This window comes from Abrus precatorius, unplaced genomic scaffold (assembly GCF_003935025.1).
Source record: "Abrus precatorius isolate BTA unplaced genomic scaffold, Abrus_2018 Scaffold7, whole genome shotgun sequence".
NCBI classification, from domain to species: Eukaryota; Viridiplantae; Streptophyta; class Magnoliopsida; order Fabales; family Fabaceae; genus Abrus; species Abrus precatorius.
Window position 1 is genome coordinate 14,723,498 of NW_020874417.1, and position 21,408 is coordinate 14,744,905.

General features: G+C 32.8%; 1 non-coding gene across 1 annotated transcript; it reads left to right on the forward strand.

The window, feature by feature from the left end:
- Positions 1-810: 810 nt before the first annotated feature.
- On the forward strand, positions 811-917 carry LOC113874003. Its single transcript, XR_003506065.1, has one exon. It is a non-coding gene; the product is annotated as a small nucleolar RNA R71 (small nucleolar RNA).
- Positions 918-21,408: the final 20,491 nt, after the last annotated feature.

Here is a 21,408-nt window from a genome sequence, read left to right on the forward strand (position 1 = left end):
CACTGCTCCTTAGGATTTATTATTGTGTTGCTTGGAAATCTTTCTTCATCTCTGCTGGACAGTTGTTCAGCAAGCTGTCCAATCTATGTTTCCAACTTCTTCATAGAAGCTTCTTGGTTCTTGAAGATTGTTTGAGTTACTTTCATGAACTGCAGCATAGTTTCCTCCATCTCAGTCAACCTTTCAGTCATAGGCTTGGAAAACTTCTGATTTCCTTGAGGTTGAGTGGTTAGATTCCTTTGGAAATAAGGTTGTTGTGCTGCTGGACCTGCATTTGAAAAAGGCAAATTAGAGTTAGAATTCTTGGTAGCAGAATATTGATTATTTCAACTAGAATACTGCTGATTTATATTATTCGAAAATTGAAATCCAGGTGGGAAGGAAGGTTGTTGTCTCTGAAAGTTGCTCATATAGTTCATTTGTTCCTATGGTTCACTTGTAGATGCATCACATGCACCATTGGAATGATTTTCTCCACAAAAATCACAGCTTAGTTGACTAGTTTGCACACTTCCTGCTTGAAGATTGCTAATCTGTTGAGTCAAGGCAGCTATTTGTTCTGAAAACATCTGGTTTTGTAGCTGATTCTGTGCAAGAAAAGTTTCTAAAATCGTGGCTTCATATCCAGTATTTCTCCCTTGATTTCTTGAGTTTGAGTACTGGTACATTGATGATGCCATCATCTCAATTATTTTCTAAGCTTCTTCTAAAGATTTCATGTTTAAAGAGCCTCCTATAGCTACATCAACCAGGGTTCTTGTTGCTGCATTCATCTCATTGTAGAAAGTTTCCAATTGCATCAAATTTGGAATACAATGATGTGGACACCTTCTTAACAATTCCTTGTATCTTTCCCAAGCTTCATACAATGACTCTCCTTCCTGCAGCACAAAGGATGTAATTTCTCCTCTCAGCTTGGTAGCTTTGGATGGAGGAAAGTAATTGGTTAGGAATTTGTTCACAAGCTCTGTCCAAGTTGTAATGCTTCCTTGTGGTTGATCTTGTAACCAACATTTAGCTTTGACTTTTAGAGAGAATGGAAATAATCTCAGTCTTATGGCATCTTCACTTACTCCATTCATTCTTATAGTATCACATAATTGCAAAAAATTTGAAATATGCAGATTAGGATCATCAGAAATTCCACCAGAAAATTGGTCTTGTTGCACTAAATGTAGCAAAGCTGGTTTAATTTCAATATGATTAGCTTGAATGGTTGGACTAACTATTGAAGATTTATAGCCCTGCATGTTTGGAATTACATAGTGTCCTAATGTTCTCATCCTATATTACTCTGCCATCTCTATTTCTGGAGTTAACTGTCCTAGAGGTGAACTTGTTTTGTTTGAAATGGGAGTATTCTGAATCTCTGGAGATTGGATAACCTTTAATTCACTATCACTTCCTAAAAAAATTTCTGTTCTAGCCTTTCTTCTTAATTTTCTCAAAGTTATATCTATATCAGAATCAAAGACCAGAGTTGATTTATTTTTATTTTTGCTACGTATATACAGTTAAAGAAAAAAAAATACAGATATAGCAAAGGAAAACAGAAAATTGCACTAATTCACAGTATACAAATGCAAGGTAACTACTTACAACAATATAAAATCAATCAGACATTAAAACTACACACATATAGAATTAACTATTCAACTGATTGCAAAAAGAAAAAATCTAACAGCAACAAATATGACAGAAACTTTCAAGAAAAAGAAATGCTCAATCTAATTACTTTCTTGTTACTAATGATATTGAAAACAATATTTCCCAGCAACGACGTCAAAAACTTGTCACACTTCAAAAGAGACATAAATTTGACTAGCAAGTATACTAGTGTTGATGTAGCAAGTTATAAAAATTGATAGAACTGTGTTAGAGTCCTAAGTATCAATCTCAAGGAATAAAAGTATTCAATTACCACTTCACAAGGCCACTATTACTTGAGCTTCACGAATTTCAAGGAGTGTTTGGAATTAAAATTGACAAATATCAAAATCAGAAGAAAAACAGAACAATGAATATGTAAATGTTTGATGAACAGATATGGAAGACATAGCTAGGGAGTTGTTTCACCAAAACTTCAATGTTGAATCAATAAGGATCTGAACTTTCAAGTAATTAGAAAAAATGACAATCAGTTTCACGTTTTATTATTCAGAGGTTAATTCCTTAACTCAATGAACCTAACATTCAATCAAATCACTCTAATTACTTAGATCTGGTTCAATTCAATGTTGCTTTAAGTGTGAGAAACTAGAAGATTGCAAGATTAAGTTCTCTTATCCCTAAGAAAGCTATAATCCTGGTAATTAATTTAGATTTGAGAAACAAATCCAATTTTCATTGATAAGAGTTTCTCTATAATTAGTTTATCAAATTTCCATCCAATTACTATGTAAAGTGCAAAATCAACCACTCAATTCATTCCAATAATTGAAATCCAGATCCAGAATCAATTCAACACGTTCGTTTTGGATCCACAATCCATAACTATAAAGAAATTACATAGCCATTGCAGCAGAGAAAGAAAAAGAAAGGGAAGAGGAGAAGGAACGCAGAAGAGTCATCTTTAATCGATCTTCAATCTGATTCCTCAAGGTTGAAGCTCGGTGTTCGTCCCCAATCTCTCTCAAACTCTCTCCATACCAAGAAACGAAGTGGAAGTGAAAAAATGAACAAAAGATCCAAAGATCTGAGCGTTTCTTCAATTTATAAATATCCCGCCATGAGCGCGTTATCACTTTACTTCACAAGAATAGTTACGTAAAGGCTTATCTAATGTTCTGGAAGACTGGAGTAATCACTTTCATTCATAAAAGTGGCAACGCTGAAAGTTGAATTATGTGCGTGTTCACTTTCATGAGGAAAAGTGACCACGCGCAACTTGTAAAGCTGAAGGTCTCTCTGGAACACACACTTTCGTTGGCGAGAGTGACTACGCGCTTCTCGCTATGTATGGAGTCTCTCTAGAACACTCACTTTCGCTAGCGAAAGTGACAACGCACATCATGAAATGTTTGGAACTTCTCTGGAATGCTCACTTTCACCAGCGAAAGTGACAACGCACATTGTGTTCTTCTGAGAAACGCTCTGGAACACTCACTTTCACTGATAATAGTGACCACGCCCAGCTTAAACTCCATAAACCTTGTTCTTTGAGTCTAGACTTGCTATTTTTCTTCTATCTTTCCATTGATCTTCCATCTTCATGAACTTTGCTCACAATTTTCCACAATAACATGCTTGAATTATTAATTTCTAAACAGAAAATTCACAAATGCTAAAATAACTATTTATTTAAGGAAAATCTTCAATCATTCTATTTTTATGAGTTTTTCTGCTTTTTCTAACATATTTTCCTTATCAAATTGATTAAAACAATATTAAAATACTAGTAAAAATATGGATTTATCACTAAACTTATTATTTGTATACTATCATATTATTCATCTCTTAATTTCTCTATTTATCCAAGTTCATTACTACATCATATATCAATCAATCATTGCCGAGGGTTGGTCACCCCCAAACTCAGTGCACAACAAACATGCATATACACTCAAAGCAAAGATCATACACATCATCAAACACCACAAAAACATGCTTTCATCCAACATATGTTCACCATCATTGAGGAACGAAGATTTGCACAAAGATTTGTCGCCAATCCTCATCAAAACATGCAGAAAAAATTATGTAATCTAGGATATAAGCCTAAGTTGTCTCCGATGACTTTGGTTAAGAATATACATCAAACATGTGACAAATCAATTAAATGGGAGATTTTGTGTGATTCCAAATTCTGTATGAAGAACAAGAAACAAAATTATAGAGTTCAATCAATAAGATGCAGCAATCCCTAGTTCATTCACGTGATTCTATCCCAATTCCTCTCAAGATTTAATACTCTTCCTTCTCCTCCCATATTTAGGTTAATTTAACAAGTGAAAATCAACCTTATACTTCCATACGAATTAAGCAATTCAATGGACTCCAATCCTTTTTCCTAAGATTACGCAACTTTAGAAATAAACTCAGAAATAAGCAATTTAAGTCTAAAATTTCATTAAAATGAATTAGGGTTAATTAAGCAATGTCTCCCTCATTAAACTATTTATTCAATTCAAGAAATTAGGAAGAAGAAATTCATGAAAAAAAAGAACTTATATTAACATTCAAAACTCAAGAATTCAAGAATCTAAGTGAACTCACTAGGGATTACTGTCACACTTTAGAAGAGAAGTTAATTTGACTAGCAAGTGTACTAGTGTTGATGTAGCAAGTTATAAAAATGATAGAACTGTATTAGAGCCCCAAGTATCGATCTCAGGGAATAAAAGTATTCAATTACCACTTCACAAGGCCACAATTAGTTGAGCTCATGAATTTCAGAAGGAGTTTGAAATTAAAATTGACAAATGTTGAACTCAAAAGAAAAACAAAACACTGAACATACAAATGTGTGATGAACAAATATGGAAGATATAGCTAGGGAGTTGTTTCACCAAAACCTCAGTGTTGAATCAATAAAGTTTTGAACTTTCAAGAAATTAAAAAGAATGACAATCAGTTTCATGTTGTATTATTCAGAGGTTAATTCCTTAACTCAGGGAACCTAATATTCAATCAAATCACTCTAATTCCTTAAATCTAGTTTAATTCAATGTTGCTTTAAGTATAAGAAACCAAAAGATTGCAAGATCAAGCTCTCTTATCCCTAAGAAAGCTATAATATTGCAACATGCATCAATAATTATCATACAAAACAAATTTACCAAATAACAAAAAATGGGGTGTTACAAAAGAAACTGTGAGAAAGACAAAAACCATGAAAGAGAGAGAGAGCCTTACGAGAGGAAGAAAGAATGAATTTGGTTTTGCCAACCTTTCAACACATGGCTGCACATGTGTTCTGCTGTAAGGGCTAGTCTTGCCACCTTTTGCCACCTATCATCTAGTTTTGCCACCTATTGCCATCTAACGTCACTTATCTTATGGTTTTGCCACCTATCTCATGCATGCATGATATTTTAAAGGCATTTAAGTCATTTCGCGATTCATTCTATGAATTAAAATTTTGAAAACCCTTATTGAAGCAAAATCTACCTTGCTAAGGTTTAAACCCAGATACTTCCAACTTCAAACTAAAGACTAACCCTTCTACTACTACACCACCTTTGCAAGTGCGTATAGTATTTGCAACTTAAATATAATTATGGGATTTCTAAATAATCCAAAGCATTGATATCCATCTTCGACAAATTATTTGAACAAAATAAATTAAATATTTTTATCTCAAAACTTCTTTAATCAAAATTATAAAATTTTGTAAAATATATTGAATTACTTTTGAAAGAGATAAAATTTGCTAACACGCATTAACATGGAGGGAGTAAAAGTAAAGATGTTACACAAAGACATGTTTCTCTAAAGTTATAATCAGAGAAGATGCAACAAACCTTATTGGAAAGAAAGATTTATAGCTATATTACCAACCTTTTTTCTAGAAAAGTATTAGAAAATGTAGAAGCAAGATCAGAAGGAAGAATAAACTATGAGGCTTTAACATTTGGTCAAATACATAATGTAATATGAGATTCATGATTATGAGTTTGTAATGATACAAAATTATAAAATCATATGAGAAAAGAAAAGTTAACTGACAGGAGAAAACTAGGAACTTTTTGTGAACAATATAGTATGGAATCTATACAAACTCATAGTAAAAATATAAAAAACAAATTAAAAAACATACAAAACCTTGAAACATTTCTAATTATAGACCAAAAAAAGTATAAAAAGAATTATAAAAATAATCAAAATATGAAAAAATCAAAAGAAAATAAAAATAATTAAAAGAATAATAAATTTAAAGAAACATGTTTGAAGTGTAGTAAATATGGACACTGTGCTGATTAAGGCAAGGTAGAAAAGAAAATTAATTCTTTAGAAAGTGAAAAGATAAAACAAATTCTAATAACAATATTAATAAATTATGAACCAGAAGAATTTGAATATGGAATTTCAAATGAAGATACATTAGAGAATGAAATTGTTCAAACAACCAAGTGCTAGTGTAGTTATCGATATGACCTTAGAACCACCTATTCCTTTGTATCCCTTTCTATATATGAAAACCCTTATCTCTGCCTGTATCTTCTTGATTATGCAATATCACGATGCCTATCTTTGCCTGTGTATTTCTTAGCTTCTTTTCATTGCACTACAATCTTGTTCTATCTGTACATCCTTTGCCATATAATATTGTAATATTTCTTTTCTACTGATGAATCAGATGTTATTTCTAATAAGTGCTTGACCTGTTCTGTAGCAGTTCGAAGTAAAACTTTCTCCAATAAAGTTGAATTGTCTACCATTTTTTCTTAACTCGTAGTATTGGGAACAAGTTGGCCTAGGCATGTTCTTTTGCTGTAAAAAGGTGAAGCCTTAATATTGAATATTTGTGTACCAATTGTTCATAGATTTTGAATATGGGTAACTTAATGAAATCAAAGAAGGTTAGAACTTTCGTAGCGTTATTTTCTTTGGTGTTACCAATTCTCCTAATATAGAATCATGCCAATTACAGAAAAAGTTCTTAAGGTCTTTCAGAAGGAAGTGATGGAACTGCCAAGTGAAAAAGGACTTGAATCCACTATAGGCCTTGGGTGGAGCATAATTGATGTCAATTGTGTTGAATAGCATATCACTAATGAAATTAACTAAGATGAAGACTCGAGTGCAAGAATAGTTGTAGAAAATGATTCTTGGGACTAAGAATATAATCTTATGGAGTATTCATACTTTTAATGAAAAGAAGAATGACAAAATAAGGATATATACAGACCAACATCAGTTAATAAGGTAACTGGTAAGGATAGGAACTTGTTGTAGCGTCCTAAATTACTAAACTTTGATATCATCCTTTATAAGATAGTAGTACAAAAAACACCAAAATCTGGTAATTTTTTCTTTTCTTTCTTCATACAATCACAAGTATAATTTCCTTTCTCTAAGAGAGAGTTAACATGCATATAATTTTCTCATCTCATCATTCCATAGATAATTAGCATTCCTCATTTCAATCTCGACAGCACAAGATAGTAAGAATATACACAACTCATAATATGAAAATACCTCAATATATTAAGCATTAGTTTGGCAGAATAGTCAAGTACTTAAATAGAATTAAAAGCAGTTAACATGATCCTAAGAGCAAACTTTAATAGATCAGACTTCCTAAGAGCAGTTCCCCTAAAGCATACAAAAATAAAACAGACTTCAATCATAAGGAAAGTAATCCTCAATGGGATCAGACTTCTCAAAAGAAGTAAGGGAAGCGGAGCTAGAAGAAGCAACAGCAATAGAGTCTCCACCGTTCTCCTCAATCTGTGCAACAGTGCGAGGAGGTAAACGGGTATCAGCAGTGGGTAACAAGGTAGAGGGGTAAGCAGCATGCATATAGGATGGCATAGTAGTGTACCTAATTGAGGATTTCACCACATGGACATCCCTCTCTATTGGCACAGGTGGAGAAGCAGGGTGCATAAAAGGAAAAGGCACAGGTGCGGGTGCTGGTGCTGGTCTAGAAATAGACGTGCTGGGGTCAATAGACATAGGAGATGGGGAAGCAGACAAGGCGGGGTAAGGTAACTGAGTGTCACCAGGAGGGACAGAAAAGACAATCTCAATAGGTGTATCAATAACAAACTGGGTGATCCACGAACCTTCATTCTCCAATCCATGAATCACTCAAGCAAATCATGTCCTCCTCAAAAGGAAGGATCCATACCTTCGCCTTGCTCCTGTCCATCTATATAAATAAAAGGAAAAAGGCGATATAGTGCAACACAAAAGGGGTGAGTTCTCCAAGCACAAACATCATTCAATAGCCATACCCCAAGGAAGGCGGCGTCACAATCACAAATCAGTCCAATAATCAACATTCAACATCATTTAATATTCAATGATATAATAGGGTGATAGACAATATCCAAAATCATTATCAAATTCACAAGTAATCAATCATTCCTAGTAATAATGCACATGATGCATGAATGCAAGTTCAATCTCACCCATTTAGTCACTCATGTTTCAATAGCATGCAATGATACATGGGGATCCCATTCCTCTATGACTGGCGACTTGCCCAGCTTTTAGCATAGAGATAGATATATAGATAGATTCAAGTCATATGGCGATCAGAGGACTCCATTCCCTACTCTATACAGTAAGATCATAGATAGAAATAGTAGCACATCAGTCAATGTGTAGTGCCATTTGGCACATTCAAGAATGGACCTCAATGACCCTAATATTATAGAGTTCACGTCAAGTTTGGCTAAGGTCTTGTAAGTGAGTCACGACCTGGCTACAGGGAGCTCAGCTGCCATGTGCCACTTAGGTCGGATATTCCCCCTTTTGCCACCCCCAGGAGGTCTACTCAGGACCGAACCTCCAATACCTACAGTTGTGCCTCTGTTATGCTATCAAATTGTTCAAAAGATAGTACAATGCATGAAGTAGCATTTTTAGTTTTCATTTGATAGTTTTCTCAATTCAATTTGCCGCTTGGAGGCTATTGCACAGTAAGAATAGAAGCCATCATAGGCTTAACAATATAGCATAGAGCTAGAAGTCATCATAGACTTAGCAACATGAATAGATAAACTCCATGAGTCACATGCAGTAGCATGGATAGATAGATTCCATGAGTCTCATGTTGTAGCATGGATAAATAGTTACCATGAGTTTCATAATAGTTTTCAATGAGTTCATAATAGTTTTAAAGCAGTGTAGTTTCAGGAACTTAAAGCATAGAATAGATCTTTCATCATAGATTCATAATCTCCTGGTTTTATAGATTCATACTCATGGATAATTTTAGTGCAGCATATAGTAGTTTGGACCTTAGCTTATTCAATTCATTCAAGCTAATAATTCATTTCCTCTTTCTTGGTTCACTCTCTTTCTTTCATGTTTCAAATCTAGTTCTCTCTTTAACTTGGTACAATTTCATTCTCAATCCATGCAATCTTGTCATTCAAGTTCATCCTAACCATTTCATTTATTTCCAGCAATCTCTAACACCTTCTAAACCATTAATCGTTCAACTCAAACTCTTGCTCTCTTGATTCTTTCCTCTTGGTTTGTCTCTCTATAAAAGAAGTATTCATCAAACTTAAATTCCCTCTAAACCATCAATTAATCAAGTTGATCCACAAGGATCCAAGGTTATTACCTCTCGGTTTTTCACTCTCTATTAGAGAAGTCCAATCAAACTTAGGTTCTTTCTACACCATTGATTAATCAAATTAATTTGCAAGCCCATAAGGTTCTTTCCTCTCAGTTTTTCACACTTTTCTTCATAAGTCACTTGCTGATTTTTCATTCTTTATACTCAATCGCAACTAGATCATAGCATTTCCAATAAATCCAATCATATTCATGGTCCATTTCAATCAAACAGCCCTCAAGGGCACTAGATCATCAAGATCATAGTATTATAGAATTATTTTAGCTGCACATTAGTGTAATTCATCAATTATTTTATAATGGGATACAAATGATGCATGTGATGCTAGCAAAATAGTAGTTTCTCGGCCTAGATCGTAAGAAATAGCAAGTTACTTAGATTTTCAGCCATGCTTCACTTCATGCTCCTTCACGGTTTTCTAAGAGTAATTTCCAAGGATGAATAGTGTTCAATTTCACATCATTCACATTCTTCCAGCAAATTCACTCAAGTAACTTTCATAATTTTCAAGCACCGTAACAAAGTAAAACCAAGTCATGCACTCACTTTCATCCAAGGTCAATCATACCAGTTTGCAAGCAACAATCAACCATTCACACAAGCAAAGTCTAGCACAATGCAATCAATCAAGCCATGGTGCAACTCATTCACTTCCATTTCATTTCCTTACACCTAAAACAAAGCATGCAAGGTATAGTTCACCTTGATAGAATTTCTTAAAGGTCAAAGCCGAGGCTGTCCACTATAATTAGCCCTTCCTTTTGTGTAATTCCTTTTTATAGTTTATACCAACCCTTTCCAAATAGTTCAAGACCTCAAAATACAAAAGTTCTATCCCTTTTTTTTTTGTAAAAATCAAAACTGTTCAACATTATAGTTCATTTTTTCACCAAAGTTCAAAGCATACAAAATAGAGAAACTAACATGCAATCACCTAGCTTCATCACCCAAGTGCAGGGCTTTTATTTCCAACGAGGGTTCATGCTTAAAAGGACAAAACCAAAGCAATACAAGATAGTTTTAGCACTCAACCACTTAATTTTCCAAAAATCTTGAAAGTAACTTGTTTCAAGAGTAATTAAACTTTAGAACAAGGAATCTGAAACATGCAAAGGTAGGAAACTAACATGCAATGGATGAAACTGAACATGCAAGCTCACGGTTCCATGGTTCCAAGGGTGAATCATCACTTGATCAAGAGATTTAACAAAACAAGTGCAAATCCATGACATATACAAGAAGAAATTAACATGCAATTAGTAAGAATTCAAACTTTCAAAGGGATCACCTCATCCAAGCACAAAATTGAGAATTTAGAGGCAATAAAAATGAAGTACAAGATGAAAAACTTCGCATGCAAAGGGTGATTTCAACTTGTTCAAGGTCATTGAACATAAAAATAAAATCTTTTCAAGAGTTTTCACAAGTAAAGCCAAGGAAAGGCAAATCAAGAACAAGAAAATGAGAACTCCCCCTTGCCTTTGAGTTTGGGCGTGAAATGAAAAAGAAGAGGGCTGGAAATTGTGGATCTCCAAAGGGACCTTGCTGGACTGAGAAAACAGCACCAAAGATCTGAATTTCTTCCTCCAAGGCAAGCTTCTTCAACATGAAAATTTAAAAGAATAATGGAGGAGTATGTTGGTGAGGGAAGGATGTTGAACGGTTTGGATGAGAGAATGGTGAGGTTTTATGGGCTGGAATCTCTTGGTTTCCTTGAGAGAAGTTGAGAGAATGAGATACTTAGAAAGAATGAGAACATAGGAAGCAAAGTGAGAGAGAATGAGAAGAGAGGGTCTCATTTTTGGTTTGCAAAATGATAAATGAAGTAAGTTGATCAATTTATATGGAGTGTCAAAACCTTACTTGCTAAATGTCACTAAACACTCACGGTGTGGGCTTGTTGGGTAAGCTTTGCAAGTTCTAAAATTATACATGGTTTAAATTAGATAAAATTAAAGTGAAATTGATAAAAAAAAATTGTACAAGAAGGGGTGTCACAGTTTTTCAAATGGGAATAGTAATTTTTAGGGAAACTTGCAAGTAAAGTATACACACTTTTAGCAAGTAAAATGCATGGAATGGCTTATGGCTGCATGCACACGGTTTTGATGATACAATTCTCAAAATTGGCACAAAATTCCAAGGTAAGATTTTGGGCAACAATTGCATGAATTTCTATTGGCCGGAATAGAATGTGACATGACTAGGTTGACATATGGACGAGATGCTAATTTCAAAAATGACAATTAATTAAGGTAATCATAGTGTCGGCATTTTGGAAGACAAGACAAGAATGTTCCAAAATGATTATTCTGCAAATCGGGAGACAAGAATTTCTTGCATGAAAATCTAGTGGCCGATACTAGATTTAGAAATCTTTAAAGTAATGATTACTAGATTTTGTGAGATTCCGTATAATGATTACGATGGCTAAGAAATGATTAAAGATCTAATGCAATGATTACAAAATCTCACGTTTTTTGAGGCAGATAATTATGATTTTTTAATAATTTAAATAAGACAAAAATTATCTTTTTGAACAAGATTCTTAGGGGTATTTTGGGCAGTATAACTGAACATAGCCAGGATAATTTTGGATGATATCGAAGCTAAATGTATTGCATGCAGTCATTCTAAAATGCAGAACTTAGAGATCAAGTCAATATTCTCCTCAGAGAATAAAATAGAAATTTTTAGCATCTAGCTAATTATTCCGATACTATCAAACAAAATTAGCAAACAATCGATATCTAAGCGTCATTAGCTTAGTTGACAAATTTTGGGGTGTTACACTCGTAGTTAAGGGTAAAAAAGTCACAAGGAATAATTAAAGGGTTTTCTCAACTATCATTGTCGTCAACTAAATTGATTCGGAAGGAGTAAGCTTTGTTTATAAGAAAGAATAAGAGAAATAATGGAAGTGAGTATCAATTTTAACTCTATTTTAGTTGGAAAGGAAATTTGCTTATGCCTTTAGACAGGAAGGTCACGCGAAGGAAAATACTTAATGAATGATTTGGGACGAATAACAGTGTGCTTACAGCAAAGATCTATGAGTACTAAATTAAAAATACTGAAATTTGAAACACTCAACAATTACAAAAGATTGAAATAATTATTTGATGAAAGAAAGTTGTATAGTCAATGAAGTAAGTGGATTAAATCTCTGAAGAAGTGTGACTTTGACCGGTTATACCCTTTGATCAAAATAAGGATTATAACTAATAGGTTAAGTAGAGAATAACTATACAATTCAGATGTGACAGTGAGAGGATGTCGATCAATGAAAAAGTTTAGAAACTTGAACGTAATATTGGGAATTTAGCCTAAGAGTCTATTTTACAATCATCAAGGGTTATTAACAATTTGCTAAGGCAAGATTGAACTATAATAATGAAATAGATTTGAGAAGAGATAATGTTGTGAAAGAAAAGAAACAAGGATATGGAGTTATTCTACAACATTAGCAGACTCACCAGATTTAAATACAGAATACTCATTTCCCAAGTGAAGGAGTTAAAGTAAATAACATGGGTAGAAGCACAATGTTTAAGTCAAACTGATTTGAGGAAAGAATGAAGTAGTACAAGCCCATGAGAAGGACCATTGTGACTGATGTAGAAGACTTTTCATGCTTCAAGATTAAGATCTTACGTTTAAAGAATTATAGGGTTTTAAAGATATAGAAGAGTACTTGGGTACACTTAGTGAGAAATGAATTTTGGGGACAAAATTTCTAAAAGGGTGAAAAAGTTGTAACACCCTCATTTTTATTCCCTTGTTTTTGAGAAAAATAGGAAGATTAGTGCAGAGTCAAGCGAGAATATGTCTCGCTTAAGCGAGACAGGTATTTCAAAAATTGGGCTTTTTGGAGCAAGAGTCTCGCTCAAGCAAGTGAGGAACAGGTCGTCTCAACTATCCTCTCGCCTAGGCGAGAACAGAACTCACTGAGGCGAGAAGCAGCTCGTTCAGGCAACATGGAGCTCGCCCAAGAGAGGAGTCATAGGAAAAATAAGGAGTTCTCTGAACCTATTCTCGCTCAGGCGAGATGAAGCTCACTCAAACAAGAATATAAGAAAAACCATTATCTGCTTTTCTCACTCAAACAAGAGAGAGCTCGCTCAAGCGAGAACGCGTGAGTTTGAAGGGTATTTAAAGGATTCAACGTTGAGAAATTTCATTTCTCACAAAAATCACTTCTCACTCTATGTTCTCTCTATTCTCTCGCTCTTCCTTCCTAGAGAAAGCCTCCTATAACTCAAAGTATCTCTTAAATATGAGCTTCAACATTTATTCTACTCGAATCCAAGTAAGTTCCCGTACCTTAACTCTTGACTCTCCTCTCTATTTCTCTATTTCCTCTCTTTATAATTAGTATTCTACTCTATGATGTTATGAAGAACTCTAGTCTTTAGATAGTATTTTCGATCAAAACGTGGAGCTCGTCTCTTGAGCTCACAAAAAACATAGCTTCAAGGATCTATTTCAAGGTAAGGGAAGCTGACCTTAAACCCTAAGTTCTAACTGTATATTCAGCTTAAGAAAGTTGAAAAATATATATTTTTTAAAAGGTAAATTTGAAGTGCTTTCCCAAAAGTAGAACATGAAGAGAAATATACTTGTGGATGTGTAAAACCTATATGTATTTTTTTTTTCATCTAAGAAAGGTTTTATAATAAGAACTATAAAGAAAATCCCTTTTTTAAAAGTTCCACAACTTTATTAGTGATGATTATGAATGAACAGTTTCAAGGTGTAAATTGGTGTTAAAAATAATAAGTTTGTTAGGAAAAGATTAAATCTCAGATTAAACGATTTTTATTAAGACTTAGAGAGTGTGATTTTCGGCAAATTATTTATCAAATGCGCAACTAGTTTGAGTTTGAAGGTGTCTGACCTTCAGCACACTATATTGACTGTGTGGTGATATATATATATATATATATATATATTTTACCAAAATATGCTTGAATGAAATTTGAATTGTCATGAAAAGTTGAAAATTATGATTGATTGATTGATTTAGAATGTTATATGACAATGAATAAGAATTGTGTCAGATAAGTGGATGCAAATGATTTAACTGTTTTTGAATGATAACAGACATTTTATTTAATATAGGCAAATTGAACAAAGTCTAAATGTATGTACTATGGATATGAAATAATGAAATGAATAAGGTAAAAAGAAATGAAGGAAAGCTTGAATGATAGTGAAAGTGATTAATGAGGTTAATGTGAATTGCTGAGAATTGCTGAGGAAGCGTAAAGCAAAAAAAAAGTGAATAAAAAAGTGTTATTAAGGGAAGTTGGTGAATAAAGAAATGTTGATGAAAAGTGTATTATGTGAAAAGTGCTGAGAAAGTGTAAGAAAAGGGGAAATTGGAGTAACTAATATATGTGTTGCAAAGACACTGATTAATGCGATTATAGCATATATGTTGTAATACATCGACGAGTGAGATTATAACACATACATTGTAATACATTGATTAGTGTCATTGTAATACGTATATTAGAATAGTATGATTATAATGTGCCACGTTCGAGTTACCGCATGGATAGTTCAGAGATACACTAGCAGTATAGAATCTGGAGGTGATTTGGGATATCTAGAGGAATTGAGGGTAATGAATGCTAATAGTTGTATACGCAATTGACAATGAAAGTATTTATAGGCCTCACGCTCATTGTATAACACTCTACATTTCTCCATTTTAAATATATTTATTTTCGTAAAATCTTAGAAAGAATAATCAACTTTTCTATATAACCATTAATTAAATTTACAAAAATAAAACCCTTCCATAATAGTAAATTCGTATATAAAATAAATTTAAGAAGATAATTGCATGAAATATAATACAAATTAATCTTTACATATCATTATCCATAACATGTCAAAATTTACAGCAGTTCATACTCCTTCCCACATACTGAGGACCTAAAACTAATCATCTATATCATGTCAGCCCTTAATCTCCGCCAAGTCCTCAGTAGTTAATTCATCATCCTCTCCAAGATAGGCGTCACCACGAGTCCACCACCAAATCTATATTAGGGAATCTCTCAAAAGTATAAGTGTTAGGTCTTCCTAGTAAATCATGACCATAATAAGTAAATACATTATTCATGATTCGAGAAGGCCTTTCAATTCCCTAGTATAGATAAAAACTAAGAGATTGATGAATTTGACCACTGGTTGAGAAATCAAACAAAACTGCATAATTATAGACTACTTCTAATGTGTACTCCTGATTCTCCAGAAAATTTACGCTAAAATACAAATGTATTACATGACTATATTCGTTAAAAACATAGTTTAGCCTACTACTAGCATAGACATCTACTATATCAATCCACACAGGATGAGTTGTCATCTTTACTACCTGTAGGATGATGTAAGGGTGAGCAATTATTCTACTTTTCAAACATAACACAATTGCATCATATCACTTATCACAATAATTATAAATATGCAAAAATTATCACTTCATATCACGTGTCAATTATTCTCTTCCTAACATACAAATTTTCACACAATTGCATTATATTCTAATCATTCCATTTCCAAATACGCATTGTGATCACAGTTATTCGATGCCTCCAGCAGTTCTCAAAGTCTTACTCAATCATGTAAATAGTTGCCAGTTAGCTCATGCAATATGGACACAATGTATGTAATCATGAGCCCCTTAGCAAAGGCATAGTCAAGAGTCTAGTCGAGAAATGAGTGTGAGGTCTTGTGGCGCATTCGCACTTAACAATAATATGCGTACAATCGCGAATGTCGCTTACTACCCTGCATTTTTCCTGAGATTTCCTTATCGCCTCCAGACTCTGTACCCGCAGTGTATCTCTGTAACTATTTATACTAATCCATTCAACTCTCATATTTATTCCATCATCCAATCATAAAATCATGCTTATTAACACTTCCAGACTATTTCCATATTGCTCATCACTTACGCATGATCTCAATAATTACATCATTCAATAAATCATCGATAACTCATTCATCATTTTCAGGCATATCTCAGCAATAAGCTAATATCACATTCAGTACATTTATAAACTTGTCAACTATAATATTATACTTTTTCATCATATATTTCATATTTACACAGTATAATAAGTTAACCAACCATCAAACATATGCATATTAGCCATCTTTCTTCATTAATACTCTTTACTTATACATACCTCATCAAAATTGCTACATAAACATGCTCTCATGAACTCAACATATAACTTATATCATATAATGATAGAATAGAGCTCCCCTTACCTTATAATGAAGATCTAAACGGATATTGTTGATCAAGAACATCCTAAAATAGCACTTTTATCTAGACAACATGAATTTGTTTCTTAAGAACAAGATTCAAAGAAAATGAACAATAAAAATACGGTTAAACTCAGAGAAACTTACTTAGGATCGTGTAAAATGGTTCTACGATCTTAAATTTGAAGAACAATCAAGGTTTTGAGGGGTTTTATCTGAAAAGGAAGGGTGAAAGTTGAGAGAAATCAGAGCGAACATGAAAATGATAGGATAATATGTTTTTTCATGCAGAAAAATCCTTAACTACCCTCAGAATCGCAACATTCTTGCTACAGCGAAATATTACTCGTAACATTCCTCACTATGGCGAGTCATTTCTCACTACAACGAGAGATTGTCGCTACAGCGAGATGTCTTCTCGCTATAGCAAAAATATCAAACAAAATTGCACTCTATTTTCTACACCTTTTGCTACAGTGAGGGACCTCTTGCTACAGCGAGAGTGCTCCAGAATGTTCTATTTTCACTGCATCTTTCTCGCTATAGCGAGAGCCTTACAGTTCAACATTTCAAAAACTCTCCTAACATACCCTTACATGCATATTTATCATATAATGCAATTTTAATTAATACAAAAATAAGGATGTTACACATTTCTTGACTAGTCTCTTGACAACACCTTTGCTATGAATGCCTAATAAAGCACATATTGTATTCGTGTGTAGAGGCAGACAACGATTATTCATGCTAGTGTAAGACCATCATAACTAGGAAGAGTATATTGACAGCAATTTAAGGGCCCATGAGTACCTAGAGTACTCTTGTTTAATGAATACTTCAGGATTGAAATGATTAAAGTGCCATAAGTTAAGAAATTGAATGATTATGCTAAATATAGGAGAGAATAGAGTTTTTTTAATTTGATTGAATAATGAATGATGTGTACGAATGTTTCTTGTTTGATTATAATGATTTTTATAAATGAATTTTAATTTGATGTTTAATGTACTTGAAAACACTTTTCGTGTTACTAAGATATTGTTATTAAAATGAGAATTTATTGGGTGAGAGAAGCTCACCCTTACAAACATTTTCAGGTAAAAGAAGATTTTAACGAAAATAGATCTGATCTAAGATCATACTTGCAAATGATTGTGGGAAAAGAACTACTATGTTAGGATTTATTTATTTAAAGAAATTGCTTACCCTTACAAACATTTTCAGGTAAAAGAAGATTTTAATGAAGATAGATCCGATCTAAGATCATACTTGCAAAGGATTGTGGGAAAAGAACTACTTTGTCAGGATTAATTTATTTAAAGAAATGTAATATTACTAAGTAAATTTGTATTTAGAATTTGTATTTATTGATAAACCCTATTGTAAGTGTTGATTAAAATTTTTGTGGATTATTTAGTAGTTAATCGATTTAAATTTTAATTTATACTCAATCTAGGTTGAAAACTTAATTTATTGTAAAGTAGTATTGCTTATATTATAAATTCCAATTACGAAAAGCGTTTTTTTTACTTCATTATGAATTAAACTTTTACTCTAACCAAGATATAAAATTTGTTAACCTCCATCAGTTTATTTTCATGTATCCACAAATTTTTATAAAGTTTGTTGCACAATATTATATAATATTAAGGGAAATTATTGGAATTTTAGTAATATTACAATTGAACTATAACCTTCATCAATCTCTCTCTGAATACTTACCTCAAGATAAGGATAGCTCTATTTTATCATTTTTAAAGTATATAATATGTGCTCATGGGAGCATTATTATCTGATTATTGTATGAGAATATATGTTGGAGTAATATCACTTGTGAGGAAAATTGATGATATGTGTGTTTGATTTTTTTACTTAAATTGTAACACCTTTTTTTTTTATTTAATAAATTGATAAATTATTTGATATTATATAGTGTTAGTGTGTATTAGAATGATTTAAGAGTGTTTTGATAAAAGTCTGGTGCAGGGGTCTCGCTCAGGCGAGACAAATCTCGCTCAAGCGAGACTAAGTGCCCAGAACCACATATTTTTAGGGCAATCTCACTCAAGTGAGAGGTAATCTCGTTCAGGCGAGGACTCACCTAAAAATATCCAACTTTCTAGATGTTATCTCGCTCAAACAAGAATATCAAAAGATGCTTAGTGATGTCACTGTCTGGTGTTGTTGCTTAGGGAAGCAATATCAGGCGAGAATAGCATTACACAAGAAAGCAGTTCCTCGCTTAAGCGAGAGCACGTAGGGTTGAGGGGTATTTAAAAAATTTCCAACATGGAAATTTCATTTCATTCCAAACCTCACATTCCCTTCTCATTTTCTTTGAACTCTCACTTCCTTCTCTTACATAAAACTCCTTCCAACTTTGATCACTCCTCGAATCTGAGCTTGGGCGTCAAATCTAAATAACTCCAAGTAAGTTTCTCTAGATTCACCATACCTTATGTATATATAGAGAGAGCACGGTTAGGACCTCAACAGCCATAACTTATTTGTGTATATACCATGATTATGACCATCTCGGAAGGCAAACCTAAATTACCTTTGAACGAGTATCAGGAGTTGAGGTTACGGCCGATTTGGGAGACCTCTATCTTGGATCAGATAATGACCTTGATTCTGAGATTTAGCAGGGATAAAGAGATGGCATAGTGATGACTAGTATCGGGTCTTCAGTGTCTAGATATATTTTGGGACTGCCCTGGGACGTTGTTTATTTTGGTTGTGTAATTATTATCTTAAGTCCCACAAATTTTGATAAACATTTTGTAAATTATTATACTTGTTATATTTAAATGCAGGTTCAGTAACCATACTTGTAAAATTATATCTAGTTCATTATGATCTTTAAATTCATTGTTTATTTATTTAATACTATCATGTTGGCAAGTTTTATAAATAATTTTATTCACAAAAAGATTTTAATTTACTCATAGTTGTAATACTTGTCATATATGATAATTTGTATTTTATTCTGTTTTGTATATATAAAATGCTCAATTTAAGATTAAAAATTTAGGATGTTACATGAATGATTACATGAAGTATATAATGAGATGTTATGATAAAGCATGATATTACACTTGTTGATTTGAAATGCATAGACTATATGTCGAGATATGTATAGGAGAATTTTGTGACTGTGATAAAAGGTTAATGATACTAGTCTGAATGACTTAATAATTGAAATTGTATTAAGATGATATGAGTGATGGACTTAGTTTGGAAGTGCTTTACTAAGCACAATCTTATAAATGAAAAATGAAAGGATTCTTGGTTGAGTATAAGTGTTCAATATTGAATGAATCTAATGTCAATAGTTATAGAGATATACTAGAGGTATAGAGTCTGGAGATAATGAAAAATCTGGGGAAAATGTAGGATGGTGAGTGACATTCGGGTATATGTACACACTTTTTCTGAGAGCGAATGCGTCACATGACTTCACACTCGTTTCCTGACTAGACTTTTGACTATACCTTTGCTAAGGGGGCCATTATTGTATACGTTGTATCCGTACGCATGGGCTAACCGGCGACTATTTACCTAGTTAAGTAAGACATCAAGAAATGTTGGAAGCATCATTTTTCTGTGATCATAGTGCACTGGATGTGAGTGTTTAAGGGAGAGAAATTAAATTATGTATGACAAATTCATGTGTTGTGACTACGTGATTTGTTATCGTTCTATTAATTTGTTGTTGAAATGATTATATTTTCTTTTATGTTATAACTATGATTTTTCTGTAATATAGTTTGTAAAATGGTAGAATAGATGCTCATCCTTACTAAAATTTTTAGGGAACCAGGATGATGGCACTCCAGGAAAGAATTAGATTAATAGATAGTTTTGTATAGTGTACACTAAATTATGTATTTAACGAGTATCAGAGAACTTATTACTTTAAGCTGGCTATCGATTGTGATGATGTACCCAACCATATTTATATTTTAGAGATGGAATTATATTGTAGTATTCCTTTAGATTTTCATGTAAATAATAGGATTCACAATTTATATATATTTATAAAGGTACAGTAAGGACTCCGGTATCAATGACTTACCTGTGTACATACCATGACCACGATCATCTCAAAAGGCCGACCCGGGTAACTTTTGAGCGAGTCATGACTAATTCGAGCGATCTTTTCCTTGAATTAAATAAAGATCTTGATTCTAAGGATTGTGCAGAGATAGAAGGATGTCATGGTAACGACTAGCACCGCATTCTCAGTATTTGGATGGGGCTTAAAACTGTTATGAGACTTAGTTTATTTTGATTATGTAATTACTATTCTAAGTCCTACATGTTTTGATGAATAGTTTGTAAATCATTATATTCATCATATGTAATTAAAAGTTTATCATCTATATTTCTTTCATTACTTTGGTATATTATGATTATTGAGTTACACTTTTCTTTATTCATCATATTATATTGATAATGAAACATTGGAAATGGTTTAAATTGTAGAAAAGTTTTAATTTTCTTGTACATTCTTTCTATACTATCATTAAATATGAAATTTATATTATTTATTCGAGTTATATATAAATATGTTTTAAAATTTGAGAAATAAAAATTTAGGATGTTAAAGCCCCTATTCTAATACAAGAGTTTTATAATAATTATTTTGATTATATAAATGCATGGAGAAATATGATGTATCTTAGATCAACAACTCACTCCTGGTTTATTTGGTTTAAAAAAGGAAGCTCATTTAAATTTTCAAAGTAGTTCCATTACTCGTGTCTTGATTCTGGAACAGAAATATCAATATTTCCCGAAGAAGCTAGAAAAGCTATGGAATATTTTAAAAGAAATACAAATTTTACACCAGAATGTCAACT